The sequence below is a fragment of the Narcine bancroftii genome, chromosome 1 (assembly GCF_036971445.1).
Source record: "Narcine bancroftii isolate sNarBan1 chromosome 1, sNarBan1.hap1, whole genome shotgun sequence".
Classification (NCBI taxonomy): domain Eukaryota; kingdom Metazoa; phylum Chordata; class Chondrichthyes; order Torpediniformes; family Narcinidae; genus Narcine; species Narcine bancroftii.
The window spans coordinates 344,753,616-344,774,321 of NC_091469.1; the positions used below are offsets into that span (position 1 = coordinate 344,753,616).

At 41.4% G+C, this 20,706-nt stretch overlaps 1 protein-coding gene and 1 long non-coding RNA gene across 3 annotated transcripts in view; one reads left to right on the forward strand and one right to left on the reverse strand.

The window, feature by feature from the left end:
• The window catches only part of LOC138749252 (cadherin-18-like), an 800,124-nt gene that overhangs the window by 530,744 nt on the left and 248,674 nt on the right, over nt 1-20,706 (reverse strand). The gene's annotated exons all lie outside the window — the stretch shown is intronic.
• LOC138752451 (uncharacterized) overlaps nt 9,083-20,706 on the forward strand; it is a 41,963-nt gene continuing 30,339 nt past the window's right edge. The window contains exons 1-2 of one of the 2 annotated variants that reach the window (XR_011350656.1): nt 9,083-9,149; nt 9,489-9,607. This is a non-coding gene — a long non-coding RNA (uncharacterized lncRNA). The remainder of the gene's footprint in view (nt 9,150-9,488; nt 9,608-20,706) is intronic. The other variant, XR_011350662.1, reaches the window with a different exon arrangement.

The following is a 20,706-nucleotide window of genomic DNA, read 5'->3' on the forward strand; positions in this document are numbered from 1 at the left end:
AGAAAGCTTCAAGATGGAGATTTAATACTATGCTATTACGACGCGAATTTAATTCTGTGAAAGAACGGTTGTGGAAAAAAAGACATAGGGCAACATTCAGGTATTCTGCAGTACTGAAGATTTTTTAGGATGGAAATTAGCCAAAATTCTTTGACAATCCTAAAGAGGTTATGGACTTTGCTCAGTCTCTACCAATCATGCAGTTTCAGGAACGATGTAGTCCTTCAAGGTCTCCAAAGAGAGTAGAGATGTAAGGTGGTATCCAGATTTTTAAAAGAAATGGAAGCAATGGTGATCGAAGTGGTAACGTTGATTTAAAAAAATAAATATTTTATATTTTTTTTGAAAAGAGTTTAAATAGTTTAAATAATGATGATAGTTTAATGAAATGGGAGTTGGGAGAGGGAACTGGGTGGGCACTAGTTTCCAGAAGTCATCAGCTACCTGTGAGTTATCTCACACCCAATATTTTGGGGGAGTTACCGCTTTGGGCGGTTTAAACAGGAGGAGGTAGTTGTGACCTCCGACCTGTTTTTTATCTTTTTAATTTTTGGGTTAAGAAGTGAAGTTTTTTTTAATTATTTTTTTTAAATAATTTTTTTTAAACTTTTTTTGTTTTCTGATTGTAATTGAGAGGGAATTAGGAGGTTTTTTTCTCTCCTTTTTTTTCTCTTTTTTTGGGGGGGGATTTTTTCTCTTTTTTCTTTCTTTTTTAAGAGGATGATGTCACAGAAGATAATAAGTCAAAAATTGAGGATGTTGAATTAGATGAAGAGGAAGATGAGGGGAAAGGTGATAAGAAGAGAAAGAAGAAAATTAAGTACAAATACATTGAGGGAGAAGAGTTTAATAAAATTAAGTTAATTTTGATAGAGAATTTTGAAGATGTTATAAATGAAGAATATGGAGAATTTTATAAGAGTTTGAATTTTTTTTTCTTTTTTTATATAAGGGGAGGGGAAGGGAATAAAGAGTTTATCTGATTGTTTTTCTAAGGGATGTTTTTGTTCTCTCGATGAATTATAAAGGAAACTTGGTATTAATGGAAATTCTGTATTTATGTATTAATAATTGTGATTTTTTGTATAACAGATATGTGGTTGATATATGATTTTAATATTTGAACTTAGTTTTAAAGTGGATTTCATTTGTTAAATACATGTATTATGTTTGATTTAAATATATGTTTAAGGGTATTATTTTAGTATTGATTTTTTTTGTTGTTAGTAATTTTTTTTTGTTTTTAAGTTTTATCTTTTTTTTGTAAGTGGGGTTTTTTTATTTTATTTACAACATTGTTAATTAATTCTTCACTCTTTATTTTGGGGGGAGGGTTGGACTAATTTTAAATTAGATGATTAATGTTGTGTTATAATTATTGGGGGGGTTAATTTGTGTAGTTTAATGATGTAATATTCTAATTTTTATTATCTTATTTTTTATTATTTCTTTAAATGTAATTTTTATTTTATTCATGTCATAAAATTTTAAATAAAGTTAAAAAAAATAAAATAAAAGTCCCACAGGGCTGTGTCCTTGGCCCCCTGCTCTACTCGCTATGACTGTTGGCTTAGACAATCTACAAATTTGCTGATGCTATCATGATAGAGGGTTATTTCAATAGGGGCAATGATTCAGCATACAGGAGGGGAGATTGAAAACTTAGCCATATAATGTCCTAACAACATTCTCACACTCATTGTCACCAAAATCAAGAAATTTATTGTGGACTTTAAGAAGGCAAACCAACAGGTGTATAATCCAGTGTGATACATTATCAATAATACCAAAAGTCTGGAGTTGCAGAACGACAGACTTTTAATACCAAAAGACTTGGACCATGCTCCTGTTCTGGCCTGATCCTGGGACTCATACTGAGGGAGGGATTTGGTGTGACCACCTTTATTAAGGGGTTCCAGAAGGTGGAATCACCGCGAGAAGGCAGGCCAGCCATACACATAGACATGGTGCCAGTAACATAGTAACAGCGTATAATAGTTATAATGCACTGTAGTGACAGTAAGTAGACACAAGATTTGGAAGATTGAACAACAGGCTTTATTCTACTTAAAGTCTCCGCTGTAGTCAGCTGCAACACCACGTGACTGGCCTTGAGGGGTCAGATGTGGCTTATATCCCGGCAGATGATTGGCAGTCAACCGGGTGTGACTTGGCCCATTCAAGTCGGCTGATTGACAGCCGGCCTGGTGCGGTCTGTCCTCCGGTGATTTTCCTGCAGGTACACAGGTTGCCCCCTGCAGTAAGCTGGTGGTGTATCGCCACATTAACCCCCTTCTTAAAATTGTCCCTGGTGGGGGGGGGGTGGGGTGCTACATCCAATGTTCCACAAGCCCCAAACGTATGTACATTATTTACAAATATAGACGGTCCGGGGGCCAGTGGAGTCTCTGTGGCCATCAGAGGGTTGGCTCCTGGTCAAAGATTGGTGATGGTAAGTGGGGGCTAGTTGGGGGGAGTCAGGAGCAGCTGACGTGGTGCAGCGCAGTGGGATGGCCAGGGTGGCTGGAGCTGGAGCATGTGTGAGGTGTTGGATGAGTGGGGTGGGGGTGGGGTGTGGTCGACCCCCATGGTTTGAATGTGTCTGGGGTTGGGAAGGTACGGCAGGCCAATGTGGTCCTGGGTTCCCCACAGCTGTCTGGGGCAGGGAAGGTGCATCATGTCGGTGTGGTCCTGGCACAATGAAGGCTGTGGTGCTGTGGTGGGTGCTCCTGCTGGTGCCACATCCCTGGTTAAGACAGTGTCCTCCCTGCTGCTGGGGTACCTAATGTAGGCATATTTGTGGTTGGTGTGTATGAAGAACATCTGCTCAACCAGGGGGTTGGCCTTGTGGGTCTGCACGTGTCTATGCAGGAGCTCCAGTCCTGGGGCCGTAAGCCCCAGTCCTGGGGACGTGAGCCATGCTAGGTGTGAGAATCCAGTCGCCGATTTCCTGGGGAATGAAAACAGGCGTTCGTGCGGCTCTCGATGGTAGCCATGGATAGGAGCAACCTGATGGCATGAAACACCTTGTGGAGGGCATCCTGCCAGTACTCTTCGGGCCAGCCTTGGACTTAAGGGCCAGGAGGACTGCCTTCCAGATTACCCCATTTTCGCCCTCTACCTGCCCATTAACCCTCAGGTTGTAACTAGTCGTGCGACTAGTTGCGATGCCCCTTGGAGTCAGGTACTGGTGCAGCTCCTCGCTGGAACCTCAGTCGCTGTGGATGAATGCAGGGTAGACGAACATGGTGAAGATCTGCATCAGTGCCCTGATGACGGTGGCTGTGGAGGTGTCTGGGCATGCGTTGGCGAAGGGAAAACAGGAGTACTCGTCTATGACTGCCGAGGAAATAGACGTTCCAATTCGTGGAAGGCAGGGGGCCCTTGAAGTCTATGCTGAGGCATTTGAAGGGGCGGGTGGCCTTTATGACGTGGGCCTGGAGTGGGCACAAGAAATGGGGCTTGCATTCCCTATAAACCTGGCATGCCACAGTCATGGTTCTGACGTCTTGGACAGTGTACAGGAGGTGTTGGGACTTGAGAAAATGATAAGGAGAGTGACACCCAGGTGGCAGAGGGACTTGTGCAGGGCTTATAGCTGGTCATCATGGAGCAACGCGCAGGTCCGGGAGAAGGCACCGGGGGAGTTGTTAAACTTCTCCAGTTGGTACTGGATGTCGTAACTGTATGTTGCTAGCTTGACTCTCCAGTGCAAGATCTTATCATTCTTGATGTTGCCTTTGTGGGTGGCGCTAAACATGAATGCCACTGCATGCTGGTCGGTGAGGAGGGTGAATCTCCTACTAGCCAGGTAGTTGAAACCAGTGGTGGACCGCTTCCATGACCGCCTGGACCTCCTTTTCAATGGCGGAGTGCCCAAGCTTGGAATTGTGGAGGGTCCTGGAGAAGAAGGTGACAGGGCGCCCCTCCTGGTTAAGGGTAGCAGTGAAGGCCACATTGGAGGCATTGCTCTCGACCTGGAAGGGGGAAGTTCTCATCCACAGCATGCATCGTGGTATCTGCGATCTCCTGTCTGATACGCGTGAAAGCTGCCTGCGCCTCAGGTGGGAGGGGAAAGGTGGTGGCCTGGGCCAGTGGACAGTCCTTGTCCGAAAAATGCGGAACCCACTGTGAGTAGTATGAGAAAAGGCCAAGGCACCTGCGGAGGGCCTTGAGAGTGTGGAGGAGGGGTAGCTCCATTAATACGAACATAGGAAGTAGGAACAGGAGTAGGCAAAAAATGGCCCATCGAGACGGCTCCACCATTCAATAAGATCATGGCTGATCTAATTTATGACCTAACTCCACCTACCTGCCTTCTCCCATATCCCCTAATTCCTCTATCATGTAAAAAATTATCTATCCGAATTTTAAATATGTTTAATGAAGCAGCCTCAACCACTTCCCTGGTTAGAGAATTCCAAACATTCACTACTCTCTGGGAAAAACTATTTTTCCTCATCTCTGTCCTAAATCTACTCCACCGAATCTTGAGACTGTGTCCTCTCGTTTTAGGTTCCCCGGCCAGCTCAAAAAACCTTCCTACATCTATCCTATACATACCCTTCATAATCTTATATGTTTCTATAAGATCTCCTCTCATTCTTCTGAATTCGAGCGAATACAATCCTAGACGATTTAATCTTTCATCATAAGTCAACCCCTTCATCCCAGGGATCAACCTAGTAAACCTCTGGACCGTCTCCAAAGCCAGTATATCCTTCCTCAAATATGGAGACCAGAACTGGACACAGTACTCCAGGTGCGGTCTCACCAGTACCTTATACAGTTGCAACATTACCTCCCTACTCCTGAATTCAATTCCTCTAGCGATGAAGGCCAACATTCCATTTGCCTTCTTAATAACCTGCTGCACCTGCAACCTAACTTTTTGCGATTCATGCACAAGCACTCCCAAGTCCCTCTGCACAACAGCATGCTGTAGTTTTTCACCCTTTAAATAATATTCAGCTCTTTTATTTTTCTTGCCAAAGTGGATAACCTCACACTTACTAACATTGTACTCCATCTGCCAGACCTTTGTCCACTCATCCAGCTTAACTATATCCCTCTGCAGACTCTCCACATCCTCATTAAAATTTGCTCTTCCACTCAATTTGGTGTCATCCACAAACTTGGCTACACCACATTTTGTCCTCTCCTCCAAGTCATCAATGTAAATGATGAACAGTTGTGGGCCTAGCACGGACTCCTGCGGCACCCCACTTACCACTCTCTGCCAACCAGAAAAACTCCCACTTATCCCGACTCTCTGCCTCCTGTCAGACAACCAATTTTCAATCCATGCCAATATACTTCCCCAGACTCCACTTTCCTGTAACTTACTGATAAGTCTCTTGTGCGGCACCTTATCAAACGCCTTCTGGAAATCCAAATATACAACATCAATCAACCTGTTCCCCTCTATCCACCTCACCCATTATATCTTCAACAAATCCTAACATGTTTGTCAAACAAGATCTTCCCTTTCTAAAACCATGCTGCGTCTGCCTGATTGAACCCTTACGTTCCAAAAGTTTCACTATTTCATCTTTAATGACGGCTTCAAGCATTTTTCCAACTACAGACGTCAAGCTAATTGGCCGATAATTTCCAGTCTTCTGCCTACATCCCTTCTTAAAAAGTGGCGTGACATTTGCTGTCTTCCATTCTGCCGGGACCTGCCCAGAATCCAAGGAATTTTGGTATATGACCACCAATGCATCAACTATAACTTCTGCCATTTCCTTCAGAACCCTTGGATGCATATCATCAGGACCTGATGATTTGTCTGGCTTTAGTCCCATTAGTTTCTCCATCACTACTTCCTTTGTAACAACTATTTTATCAAGGCCCGCTCCACCATTCGCATCCTTAACTCCGCACTTGGGCATGTTGAACGTGTCTTCCACCGTGAAGACTGACACAAAATATTTATTCAATGCCTCGGCCATTTCCTCATGTTTTGCTACCAGTTTTCCTTTCTCATCCTCCAAGGGTCCTATGTTAACTTTGGCCACCCTTTTCCGTTTTTTATATTTATAAAATTTTTTGCTTTCTGTTAATGGGCACATCCATCTGGATCCGGGCAAATGACACCATGTGTCACGATGTACCCCAGGATGACAAGACGAGTGGAGCTGAACACGCACTTCTCTTTATTGTACGTGAGGGTCAGCTCCTCGGCTGTCCAGAAAAATCTCTCTAGGTTGGCATCATGGTCCTGTTGGTCAATGCCGCAGATGGTGACTTTATCCAGGTACGGGAAGGTTGCTCTCAACTTGTGCCGGTCTACCATGTGATCCATCTCTCTCTGAAAGACAGAGACCCCATTAGTGACCCCAAATGGAAAACGGCGGAACTGCTTCAAAGGCAGAGTAGGGCTATCCCCGCGGGTGGATGGGGAGTTGGTGATAGGCCGACTTTAGGTCAATAGTGGAGAAGACCATGTAACGGGCTATCTCGTTGACCATTTTGGCTATCCTTGGTAAGGTGTAGGCATCCAGCTGGGCGTACCAGTTGACGGTCTGACAGTCTCTGACAGCAGTCACACAGAGTTGCTGCTAACTATAGCAGAGACTAAGTAGAATAAATTGTGATGCACTGTAGTGACAGTAAGCTGATAGAAGATGCGGAAGGCTTTATTCTACTTAAACTCTGCTGTAGTCAGCTGCAACTCCACGTGATTGACCTTGAGGGGTCGGAGGTGGCTTATATCCCGGCGGATGATTGACAGTCAACTGGGTGTAGCTTGGCCAATTCAGGTTGGCTGATTGACAGCTGGCCAGGTGTAATCTGTCCTCCGGTGATCTTCCTGCAGGGACACAGGTCATCCCTTGCAGTAGGCTTGTGGTATATCACCACCATAGTGTATCACCACACAGTGATCACTGGGGAATCAGAGGAAGAGAAGGTCGAGTTCCTGTGAGTCATTATCTCGGAGGACCTTTTCTGGACCCAACACTCTAATGTCACCGTGAAGAAACAAGTCAGCGCCTCTACTTCCTCAGGAGTTTGTATATGTTTGGCATGACATTGGAAAATTTTGAAAACTTCTACAGATGTGTGATGGAAAGTGTGCTGACTGGCTGCATCATGACCTGGTATAGAGGCAATAATACCTCTGAGCAGGACACCCTGGAAAAAAAGTAGTGAAAACAGCCCAGTTCACCACAGGAAAATTGTGCCACCATTGAGAAAACATACATGGAACACTGCCTTCAGAGAGCAGCAAGTATCTACATGATACAGGACACACTCTTTTCTCACTGCTACCATCACAAAAGAAATATAGATGCTACAAAACTCATACCACTAGGTTAAGGAACTGTTCCACCATCAAACTCCTAAACAACTAACTCAATCTGAGACACATTCAAGGACTCTTCTATTTGTGGATTATTTATTACTAAATATTTATTTTATTCTTCTCTATTTCACAGATTGTTTACTATTCTTGATTTATTTATACTTCTCCCTTTTGTAGGCATATCTTTTCCTGAGTACAGGTACATTTTTTTGTACTACCGATAAGTAGAAATTCTGTCTGTCCTGCTGGAAAAAAGAATCTCAGGGTTGTATGTGATCTCATGTATATACTCTGACAATAAATCTGGACTTTGAACTTTAATTGTAGTGCAATACACAAAAGTGTTGGAGAAATTCAGCAGGTCACACAGCACCCTTTACTCCCAGACGCTGTGTGACCTGCTGAGTTTCTTTCCTTCACCAAGATGTAATTTACAAAAGCCAACTCGTCTCTGGAACATGTGAGAAAACCATGATATTCGGGAGATGCCCAGACAGTCACAGCAAGATTGTGCAAACTCTGCATGGAGGACCTGAATCAATTTCAAACCTGGGTCCTTTGAGCCCCAGTTACTTCGCCATTACATTGTGGAAGTTTTTAATTGAAAGAGAACACAACTGAAGCTGGTTCCCAGGAGCTGACTTCATTGGGCTCAGACAGGCTTCATTTAGCATCACTGAGGGTGGCTTCATGGAGTTCTACCTCTGAATTAGGACATTAAATGGTGATACACATTTTATAGCATCTCTATATGGTCACATGCCAGGTGTTATGAAGACATGAAAGGAAAATCATGGAAGTTGTAAACTTAGCAATGAACCCCTAGTCACAGATTGCAGTTTTTTTTTAGTAATGCGATCAGGTACTACAAATAAATGTTTGTGCCTCTCGTATTCAATTGTGCCTATGAAGAATGTAAACCAGAAAAAAAAATCTATCAATACATTGCAATAATCTCTCTGTGGTTTTGAGTGTAGGAAGAACAATTCTAATCCTGACAACGAGCTTACTGTCATATAAACAATGCACATATGCACCAAAAAATGCATGACAAATACAAGAAAATAATATTTTTTTAATGATTATATAAAGTCAAAATCTGAAAATAACATTCCTCACTTGTACACTCAGTGGAATAACAACATAATCCATGTATACTTTTTGGAAAGAAAATGGAAAAGTAAAGAAGGGAGAATGATCCTTTATAAACCATATTTCACAACCTCAGGATGTCCCAAAGCATTTTAACAGCCAACTGTTGAAGCAGTCACTCATGTAATGTATTTAAAAAAAATCAAATTCTACCAAAAAATAGATTTCTCAGATAATATGGAACATGGATCAAAATACAAGGCAGTCATACTAAGGACATTTCTAATTCCTTATGTTCATTCTCTTATTGGGGAATTGAGAAAGAGGAATTTCTATAAGTTTGCAAGAGCAGCAAAACTTCTAAGTGTGGCATTATTATTCAACATGAACAGGTATAAATATTTAATAAATACAAAGACCAGAAATAAAAATGCACTTTTGAAATATGTTTCTGAGAAAAAAAGGAGAGATTATCACTGCTGAGAATCAGAGCAGGATCTTAATTCATAGATATTGGTAGAAGCACATATTATCTAATAGAAAGGGAGAAATCCAAAGATTGAACGAGTTTTGGGTCAGTGTCTTTTTAACCCACACATTACATTTTCCTTCCAAAAATCTCAACCAATGAACTTGAAGTTAAAGTGACATCACAAACAGGGAAACAGAAGCAGGGAGTGACAGCACTTGATAAAATGTACAAGAGCAGTGCCTCATTCCTGAGCTTTTTAGGAGTTTGTGAGGGAAGGTAAAATAATAGTTTATTCATGACAGAGGAAACTTTCCAGCTAAATCATTGTACTTGGTCAGCAGAATAATTGTGCTGGCATGTGTGAGAATTAAGTATTTAAATGGCATAAAAGAGGATTAATTACACTAGCATCTTTGTGTGCCTAAAACACCTTGTTCTAACCACACAGCTTGTAAACTGACTTACTTGCTGGGACAGACATACTTCTCTGACTGAATCTTGTGTCATGTCCTATCTTGAGTTGACCTTCACATTCAGCTTTATGAAATGTTACACCTTTTTAATATATCCATTTGACATATTTTGTTTATCTCATTTATTGGTATTTTCTCCAAGGTAGTTTCAGGGGTATTCAATCAAGAGGATATTTCTGAAGCATCAGTAAAATTCTGTAAATTACCTAAAACCTAAAGAAGACCTAGTGACAACGCACATTGGAAAAGCCTACCTCCATTGTGAGTGCCATGTTATTTCAAATCTTTTCAACTGAGGTTATGTACTTTGGAAGAATAGTGACCACTGCATTGAAATAAGAGCATCCCAACAAAGGGAAACATGATATCTTGACAGATGTTTGAAAGACATCCCCAGATCAGACCAGACCCTGGACAAGCATCTTCTGCACAAATATAGCTCTCTCAATGGCTTCAATTGTCACTTTATTAAGTGGATCATTAGAGGGTTCACCAAGCCATATTCTGACTGGTTCTCCTGAGCAATCAACTAATACGTCTCTTTCAAAAAGTGGTGATTACCACCGAGCAAAAATATCATGAAGTTTTCCTGCAAAGCAGTTGAAAGCATTGCAAATAATGAGCAATCAAGTGATGCTTGGGTAACCTTAACTGATACATATGCTAAGTTGATTAACCATAGCATTTTAGCAAGTCAAGCAGAGACAAAAATGGTGTCATTGCAGCAAATATTGACATAAATGCCTATATGGGCAAACAAACCAAATGTCAACAATAATTATCATTTTGTTAGCAGTCAATGCAATTATCTGAAAAATATCCTCATGAGAATGAAAGGAATTAATGGCAATTCATAGTTGACAGAAACAGCTTCCTGAGAATTGTCCCTCCCTGGTACACCCTTTGACCTTGTGGAATTGATCTCGCAGCAACTGGTGCTGTTGCTATTCAGCAGTTCTTGTTGTTTCAACTGCTCCTTCAGCTCAAATTGGTGTGCCCACAGCTCCCGCTCCCCTTCCTGTCACTCCCACTCCCCTTCCTGTTGCTCCCGCTCCCATTCCTGCTGCTCCTGCTCCCCTTCCTGCCGCTCCCTGATGCACCATCAATAACTCCAAAAGACTCAAAGTTATGTAAAACTGATAGTCTTTTGTTAGCAATGGAATGGTGGCACGTCCATGCTGGTCGTACTGAACTGGGAAGAAGGCTGTGGACAGTCATCTTTATTCAGGAGTTGGTGGGAGGAACCATGGGTACAGACAGCTAAATGTACATCCAGTGGTTTGCCAAATTCACACCTTGATTTAGAAAGAATCTGGTGGGGTTGGGTGAATCAAGTGTTATTACAAATTAAGTCTTCAAGTGGTCTGGTCTGCCGCTGCGACTAACGTAGTACTAGCTGCTGCTGTGGTACAAATATTGAGTCCTGGACAGTCTAAAACACCAGCATGTATTTGTCGGTGTCGGTTTGGTGGATGTGTGGCAATGAGTCTGGCATGCTCTGATGATGTAATGGGTGGGGGGGGGGTGTGCATTATACTGACTGCTTCTCATGTATGAAGTTGCTTGCTATTGGCTATGAGTGTAGAGATTCTCACCTTACTGGGATAACAGATAGCAGTATAGTGGTGGCTGAGAGTCTGTTTATAAAAGCCCAGTAATAGTATAACACTTGTCTGGTCCATGTCTATGGCATATCAATTCTATTAACAGACACTCAATCAGGGATACTTCCTTGAAACCTGGAAGACCTGATATAGATCAAGATGCCACCCAAGCGGGAGAAATTTTTCACCACTGGCTCCAGTGGTGCCTTTGAAGCCTACATGCAAGTCAACAATGTTGTGCAAGATGCTGTGAAGATGGATCATCTTCTGGCTCTCCTCTGAGAAGTACCTTACTCCGTGGCTGGGGAGACAGCCATGTACCAGAATGCACTGAATCTCCTCAGAACCTATTATGATATGCCACAAAATACTTGGTTTGCAAGACATCAATTTCACACTCGAAGATAACAAGCAGGAGAGTGAAGGTACTTCTGTGCTCACACTAAAAGTGCTATCCAGAGCCTGTGCCTGCGTTACTGTCAGAGCCAAAATCCACCAAGAATCCTTAATGTTGGACGCATTCATAAGCAGATTGGAGTCAGGGTACATCAGACAACGCTTACTGGAGACCCCAGACCTAACTTTAATTCTGCTTTACAACAATAGAAGACCCTTAGGGCTGCACTACAAAGTGCTAAAGTCCTTGAGAACGAAAGAGGTGCTGAAGCGGCACCCCTGAAGACCAACCGCAGTGATGATCCACTGCTGAGCGCCACTAAACCACAGCGTAGAGGCCGCTACAGAAATTGCTACTTCTGCGATTTGGAACTCACAGGGCACTGTGTGCGTATATGCAACAAGCCAATTGTGACAACTGAGGAAAGTGAGGGCACTGGGCCAATGCCTGCCGGGTGCGAGAGTCCTCATTTAGCTCACGCAGTGAGTTGAAGAGAGGGACGAAGAAGTGCACAAGCACTGTTAATAAGCAGGGGCGCCGCCTTGAGACTGCTGTGTTGACTTGGAGAGCCATCTAACACCTCTTCTTCTAAAATCATGAGTGGAACTGCCAGTGACGAGGCGAGCTCTGACAGATTGCCACGGGAGACCCTGTTCTGGCATCGATGATGATAAACCAAGATGAACCTATGGGCTGAGCCATTCTACAATGAAGGTGAAGGTAAACGGGGAGGCCTGATGACTGTTTGATTCGGGCAGTACTGACAGCTACATCCACCCTTCAACCACAAGCTCCTTGAATCTTAACATGTATCCATCTGAACTCAAAATTTCTATGGCTTATTCTGGACTAAAATGAGGCATTACAAATTGCTGCAGAACAATCCTGAAAGTACAGGGAAATGAATATAAAAATTAAAAATTACACGTGCTTCCTGGTCTGTGCACTCCAATGATATTAGGGCTAGATTTCCAGTGCCAAATGAAAAGTATTGCACTACCATTGATCACGGTACCCCAAGAGGCTCTTTGTGGGTTATCAAGTCTAAAGATTAAACCTCCATGTCTTTTTACCAATCTAACCCCAAGTTGTAAGCCTAAAGCTACAAAGAGTAGGCGCTATAGCAAAGAGGACAGACTCTTTATTATGAACGAGATTAGTCTTTTATTGAGAGAGAAAATCATCCAACGCAGTACAAGATCTTGGCGTGCACAAGTAGTAGTTGTCAAAAATGGTGCAAAACATTTGGACTACAGCCAAACTATAAACAGGTTTACGCAACTAGATGCCTATCCCCTGCCACATATCTTAGACATGGTAAACCTGTTTGCACAATACAAAATATATTGCACAAATTATTTTAAATCAGCCTACTATCAGGTGCCCATTCACAAAGATGAAAGGCAGCTTACTGCTTTTGAGGCAGACAGCAGACTATTTCAATTTAAAAGGGTCAATTTTGGAGTAACCAATGGTGTTTTGGTTTTCCAAAGACAAATGGAGAAGCAAGTAGATGCTCACAACTTGCAAGCCACCTACCCTTATTTCTACAATGTGGCAAGGACTTAAATGATCATGATCATAACTTAGAAAAGTTCCTCCAGGTGGCCAAGGATCTGAACTTGACCCTTAAAAGTGACAAGTATGTATATCACACTAAATGTCTGGCTATACTTGGCTATGTTGTGAGTAGAGGCAAAATCAGCCCTGACCCAGAGAAAATGAGACCACTCATGGAGCTGCTCCAACCTGCGACACAGAAGCCCCTCAAGCGCTGCCTGGGTTTTTTCTCCTATTGCACTCATTGGGTGCCAATTATGCAGATAAGGCACTGTTTAAAACAACTAGTTTTCTCCTGTCTGAAGAAGCCCTCCAAGCTTTTGAACACATCAAACAGGATATAGCCAAGGCAACAATGTCAGCTATTGATGAGGATTTACCATTCCAAGTGGAATCTGACACATCCGATTGGGTTTTAGCAGCAACACTAAATCAAGCTGGCAGATCTGTGGCCTTTTTCTCTCTGTTGAAAAGGAAGCATGAGCCATTGTAGAATCCATTCGCTATTGGAGATACTTTATCGCCGGAAAGAAGTTCACATTACTGACTAATCAAAAATCTGTTGCCTACATGTTCAACACTAAATTGAAGAGCAAGATTAAAAACAATAAAATCATGCATTGGCGAATTAAGCTTTCCACTTATAATTACAATATACTCTATCACCTGGGAAAGTTCAATGACACCCCACCAGACCCTCTTTCTTGCATGACCTGTGCAAGTCTGATGCTCGACCATTTGAAAGGCTTTCATGATGAATTATGTCACCCAGGGGTCACTAGATTTTATCATTACGTTAAGTCCCTCAATTTGCTGTACTCACTAGATGACATAAAAAATTGACTAGCGAGTGTCCAATCTGTGCAGAGTGTAAACCATGCTATTACAAACCTCCCACTTCTATGCTGATTAAGGCATCTAGACCCTTCGAGCACCTTAGCATGGATTTTAAAGGACCACTACCTTCAAACAATAAGAATGTCTTCTTTCTTAACATCACAGATGAATTCTTTGGTTTTCCCTTCATTATACCATGTGTTAATGTTTCTGCTAGTACTGTTCTTAAAATTCTTGATATGATTTTCAGTACTTTCGGTTATTCTAACTTCATTCATAGTGACAGAAGGTCAGCTTTCATGAGTATAAAACTTAGGCAATACCTTCTTGATAGGAGAATCGCTACTCGGCGTACTACAAGCTATAACCCGCAGGGTAATAGTCAGGTGGAGAGTGGTAATGGAACAATCTGGAAAGCTATCACCCTTGCACTGAAGTTGAAAGGTTTCCCCACCAGTGGCTGGCAAGATGTGCTGCCAAGGGCATTACACTCTATTTGCACATTACCAATAAAGTCTTCACCGACATGTTTTGACTTTCCCTAGAAAATCGAAGATTGAATTGACCTTGCCATCTTGGCTATCTGAGCCCAAAGAAGACTCATTAAGAAAACATGTTATTCTCAGCAAATCTGACCTGCTTGTAAAGCATGTTCAACTGTTTCATGCTAACCCACACCATGCTCATGTTGCTTTTCCTGATGGGTGAGAGGACGCCATTTCCCTTAGAGACCTGGCTTCACCTGGTCTGCGGTCTGCTAACGCTTCCACTATTCTGACACCCTCACTGCCCTCCACACCACGAGGAAATCAGTTACTTGATCCACTGCCCAAGGAACAATACTCTCCATGTGAGAATCTTGCCTCCCGCTCTCCACTCCCTTCCACAGCTGGTGTGAAAAGTTCTTCATTAGGAGATAAAGCTCCACTCCTAACAGTGCCTTTGCACAGATCTGCTCGTATTTCTAAACCTCCCCAGAAGCTGTGTTATGACCATTTCTAGTCGTAAACTTAATTACCAAGGCTACTTACTGTTATCACTGTAGCCTGTTTTCTGATATGTGTTCCAATTAATTCTGGTGTTGTATTATCCTGCTGTAGCCCTCTACCTCTGAAATTTTTAATCTGCTTGCTTTTCCAGCTTTTGCTTTGGTCAGTATAATATTTTATTAAAATTGGTCAATTTTGTGGGGGGTGAATGTGATGATGTAATGGGGGGGTGCATTATGCTGACTGATTCTCATTTATGGAGTTGGTTGCTATTGGCTATGGCTGTAGGGATGCTCCGCCCTACTGGTATAACAGATAGAGATGTTTTCCCACTGACCAGAGAGTGGCTGAGAGTCTGTTAATAAAAGGCCTGTATTAGTATAACACTTGTCTGGTTCATGTCTATGGCATATCACATGCCATCATCTAGGACTGCGGTAATGCAATGGGCCTGGTGCATCAGGGCTAACAATAGGGGATCAGTAATGGTCTCAGGAAGGAGTCACGTGATGGAGTAGTGGCTGGTCGGGAAAACCTGGTGTCAGGATTCCCTCAGCTGTTCGATCTGTGATAGCCTGCTCCTCTGCAGAGCCCCCCTCCCACCCGTGTCCTCTTTCTCTTTTGATTGCACACTTTTGTAGTGCACCGGCTGGTGGGTTGTGACTCTGCAGGGCAGGTACTGACCTCATGGGTCAGGTGCTCCATGCCACCACAGCGTCCTGTTTGTTCCTTCATGCAGGTAAGGCCTTCTTCTATCTTCGGTGACTTTTCTAATTTTTTTTCCAGTTGCTTTTACTTTCTCCTTCGAGGGAGCCATCTTCTTTCTCTTCTCTGTATCTTTATCTTCTATTTCTTATATTTTATTTTAGTTATGCTTTGCTTTTTCCTAACTTTTTTCCTATTTTCCTGGAGAGGGCTGGGTAGAGGGTGAATAACCGTTACTGCAAAATGAAAAAGGGGAGTTGTGGTTGCCCGGCAAGGGATATGGGGCAACTCAGAGAGGAGGGGGGGGGAACTGCGGGGATACTTTATGGTTTAAATGTGTTGTCGTATATTAAGTGCAATAAGAGATGAAAATGGGGAAAAGGGGGATGGAGGTGGCGAAGAGCTGGGAAAGAGTTGTATGCAAGATATAAGATGGCCATGTTGAACTAGATGACTATAAACATTAATGGAATACGTAACCAAATTAAAAGGAAGAGGCTACTAAATTTATTGAAGAAGGAAAAAAAATAGATATTGCATTTGTGCAGGAAACACATCTAACTGAAGTGGAACATAACAAATTTAAGAGAGACTGGGTAGGACACGTAACAGCAGCATCCTATAATTCAAAAGCGAGAGGTATACCCATACTAGTTAACAAAAATGTACCAATCAAAATAGAGGAGGAAATAATAGATCCGGCAGGGAGGTATTCAATGATAAAGTGTCAGATATACTTAGAATTTGGGAATTTGCTCAATATATATGCACCTAATGAGGAGGTTCAAAATTTTTTTTGCAGGATATTTTTTTGAAGATTGCAGACACACAAGGAAATATATTGATAGGAGGGGATTTTAACCTTAATTTGGACCCAATGTTGGATAAAATTGGACAAAAGACAAGTAAAAAGAATAAAGTAGCCAAATTTATGGTTAAATCAATGCAAAAAATGAAACTTACGGATATATGGAGAAGGCAACACCCAAGAGAGAAGGAATTTTCATGTTATTCGAGTAGGCATAAAACTTACTCAAGGATTGATATGTATTTGTTGTCAGCCTATATTCAAGGGAGAGTTAGGAGAACTGAGTATAAAGCTAGACTACTATCAGATCATTCACCCCTATTATTAGCAATAGAACTGGAGGACATCCCACCAAGAACATATAGATGGAGGTGAAACTCCATGCTACTTAAAAGACAGGAATTTAGGGAGTTTATTGAAAACCAAATTAAAACATATTTTGAAATAAACACAGGATCAGTGAAAGACAAATTTATATTATGGGATGAAATGAAAGCCTTCATTAGAGGGCAGATAATAAGTTATGTGACTAAGATGAAAAAGGATTACATCAGGAAATAGAGCAGTTGGAAAGGGAGATAGTAAGTACAGAAAAGGAATTAGTAAAAAGGGATGATATAATGAAAAGGAGACAGTGTAGAATTGAATTATTTATTCAAAGCATTACAAAGGTTCATTCTACCAGAAAAATATATTAATTGGATTAAACCATTATATAATGGACCATTGACGAAGGTGGCAGTAAATGGATATGTATCAAACCAATTTAAATTAAGTAGGTCAACTGGGCAGGGATGTCCACTATATCCCTCATTGTTCACTTTAGCAATAGAACCTTTGACAGACTGATAAGAATAGAAAATAAAATAAAAGAGATAAAAATAAAGGAGAAGGAGTATAAAATCAGCTTATTTGCAGATGACATCATAGTATACCTAACAGAACCAAAGGTATCAGTAAAATAATTACATAAGAAATTGAAGGAATATGGAGAAATATCAGGATACAAGATCACACAAATAAAAGTGAAATGATGCCAATGAGTAACACAGAGTATACAGAATTTAAAAAAGAATCACCATTTGAATGGCAAGCACAAGCAATCCGATACCGAGGGATCAGGTTAGATAATAACTTAAGCCACTTGTACAAACTAAATTATCAGCCACTAATAAAGAAATTGCAGGAAGACTTAGAACATTGGAAAGAATTACCACTAACGTTGATAGGGAGGGTAAACTGCATTAAAATGAATGTGTTCCCAAGGATACAATACTTATTTCAAACATTACCAATTCCCTTAACAGAAAAAATTATTTAAGGAACTAAAGGCAATAATAAGGAAATTCTTGTGGAAAGGGAGGAATCCATTAGATAAATTAGCAGAAAGGTATAATCAAGGTGGTTTGCAGTTACCAAATTTTAGAAATTATTGTAGAGCCACACAATTAAGGTATTTATCAGATTTTTAGCAGACAAGGGAAAAACCAGAGTGGACTAAGATAGAACTAGATAAAATAGGGGAGAAGGTACCGGAACATCAATTTTATAAGTGGGATGAAAAGCTGGCACAATATAAAAACTCACCAGTACTGCATCATTTACTTAATACATGGAAGAAGATCCACTTAGAAAGGAAAAAAAAATGAATGATCAAATACCAACATTACTATTGATGCAAAATCCGCTAATCCCTTTTACAATAGACAACCTTTCCTTTGGAGAGTGGGAGAGAAAAAGAATCAAAAGAATAGAAAATTGTTTTTTGGGAAATAATTTTTTAACATTTGAACAGTTGAAATACAAATATTGAATAACTCATGGTACAATGTTTGCATATCATCAACTGAAAGCTTATTTAAAGGATAAATTGGGAAACAGCTTGAGATTACCTGTTGATTACAGACACAATGATAATTAAAAGATTTATAACCAACATGTACATTAAGTTGAAAGATAAGGAAAATGAAATAAACTATAAACCAAAGCAGAAGTGGGAAAAGGATCTAAACATAAAAATAAAAAATGAAGTATGGGAAAAGTTATGTTCTGGAACTATGAAGAATACAATAAACACAAGGTTATGCATGATATAGTATAATTCATTACACAGGGTATATATTACTCCACAAAAATTTAAAAAATGGGACTCAAATTATCAGATAGATGTTTTCACTGTAAGAAGGAAATGGGAACAACATTACATGCAACTTGGGCATGTAGGAAAGTAAATAAGTTTTGGGAAGAATTAAATCAAATACTAAATAAAATTACAAAAAATAACACATCAATAAAACCAGAGATATTTCTTTTAAGTAGAGAATTAGGCCTCAAATTGGATAAAGTGCAAAAAAAAAATTCATTATGATAGCCTTAGCGTTAGCAAAAAAAATGTACAATGTCAACTTGGAAAAGGAAAGAGAGCATGAGTATACAGCAATGGTACATGGAAATGAATAAATGTATTCCATTGTAAAAAAATAACATATAATTTAAAAAAATAGTCACAATGTTTGAACAAAACCATACATGGAACATATCAGAGAGAGCTTGCCTATGATCTCCATCCCCTAAAATGAGAATGAAAATGATAAGAAGACAAAACGACTTCAGTGTGTAATAAATAGATGACACATTTTTCTTGTTTATTTTCCTTTGTGTGAAGATATTGTTTTATGTTTTTATTGTATTGTAAATGTTGAATATTTATAGGTTTTGGAGGGGGGTGGGTAGAGGGGAGGGAGGGAAAGGGGAAAATAAAAGGGGAGAAAAGACCACTGTGTAAATTTAATGAGAAACATTTGTACATATTTTGGTTGATATGGTTCATAGTGTGAAATATTTAAAAAAAAATAAAAAAGCAATGGTCTCAGGAACCCAAGGGTGCCAGGTGACTGAAAGGGAAGACTGATAAGCCTCTAGACCACAAGGCTAGGAGGATGGCCTTCTAGATGATGGTTGTGGGCTTGTAACTGCTGGGCCTGCTTGTGGCAATGCCTCTGGTCAGCAGATACTGACACAGCTCATCACTCATAAACGAGGACCCCGGTCACTATGGATATAGCAGGGGTACTCAAACAGGGTGAAGAGATTGTGTAGAGCCTTGATGACTGTGGCCATTTATATGACCAAGCAGGGGAAGGCGAATGGGAAATGTGAGTACTCATCAATGACGTTGAGTAGGTACATGTTGCGGTCAGAGGAGGGGAGGGGCACTTTGAAATTAATGCTCAGGCGTTCAAAGGGGTGGGTTGCTTTTATCAGAAGCGCTCTGTCTGGTTGATAAAATTGTGGTTTGGACTCCACACAGACATAGCAGTTTCTGGTCATGGCACAGATCTCCTCAATGGAGTAAGGCAGATTGCGGCTTTGATAAAGTGGAAGAGCCTGGTGACCCCGAAGTGGCAGAGATCATTGTGAAGGGCTTGCAATCGATCTATTTGTGTGCTGGCACATATTCTGTGGGATAGGGCATCTAGAGGATCATTGAGTTTCCTGGGCTGGTACAAGATATCATAATTGGAGGTGGAAAGTTCAATTCTCCACCTCAACATCTTGTTTAACCTTGCTGCTGGTTGTTGAACATGAAAGCAACTGCACATTGGTCAGTCAGGAAGGTAAATCGTTTCCCAGCAAGGTAGTGTCTCCAGTGCTTTACTGTCTCAACAATGGCTTGGGCCTGGAGATTGCAGGAAAAGAAGGCTATGGATCTGTCTGGCTAAGGGTGGCAGCCAGAGAAAAGTTGGATACATTGCTCTCCACCTGGAACGGGATGGATACATCCACAGTGCATCATGGCCTTGGCAATGTCTGACTTGATGCGGCTGAAGGCCGCATGAGCCTCTGATATCAGGGGAAAGGAGGGGGGTGGCCTTATGGGGGACCCACTGGGCATTGTAGGAGAAGAAGCCAAGGCACCTTTACAGGGATTTGAGGCTGTGGGGAAGGGGAGTGGGAAATTCCAAAAGCAGACGCATGCAATCAGGGTTGGAGCCAATTACTCCATTCTCCATGACACAGCCAAGGATAGCAAGGCAGGTTGTGTGAAATATGCATTTAGCCTTATTGTATGGAATGTTAAGGAGTCTTGCGGTACGGTGGAATTTTTCGAGGTTGGCACCATGGCCACAAATGGTGACATTGTCCAGATACGGGAATGTGGCCTGCAGCTCATACAGGTCTATCATTCGGTCCATCTCCCGCTGAATACCGTGATCCCATTGGTGATGCCGAGGAGGTCACTCAGGAAATGGTAGGGGTGGCCATTTGCCTCAAAACCAGTATACTGGTGGTCCTCTGGGCAGATGGGGAGCTGGTGATATGCTGACTTTAGATCAATGGTGGAGAATACCCAATATTGAGTGATTTGGTTCACCATATCAGATATGCAGGGAAAAGGGCATGCGTCCTGCTGCGTAAATCTGTTAATGGTCTGACTAAAATCAATTACCATTCTGTTT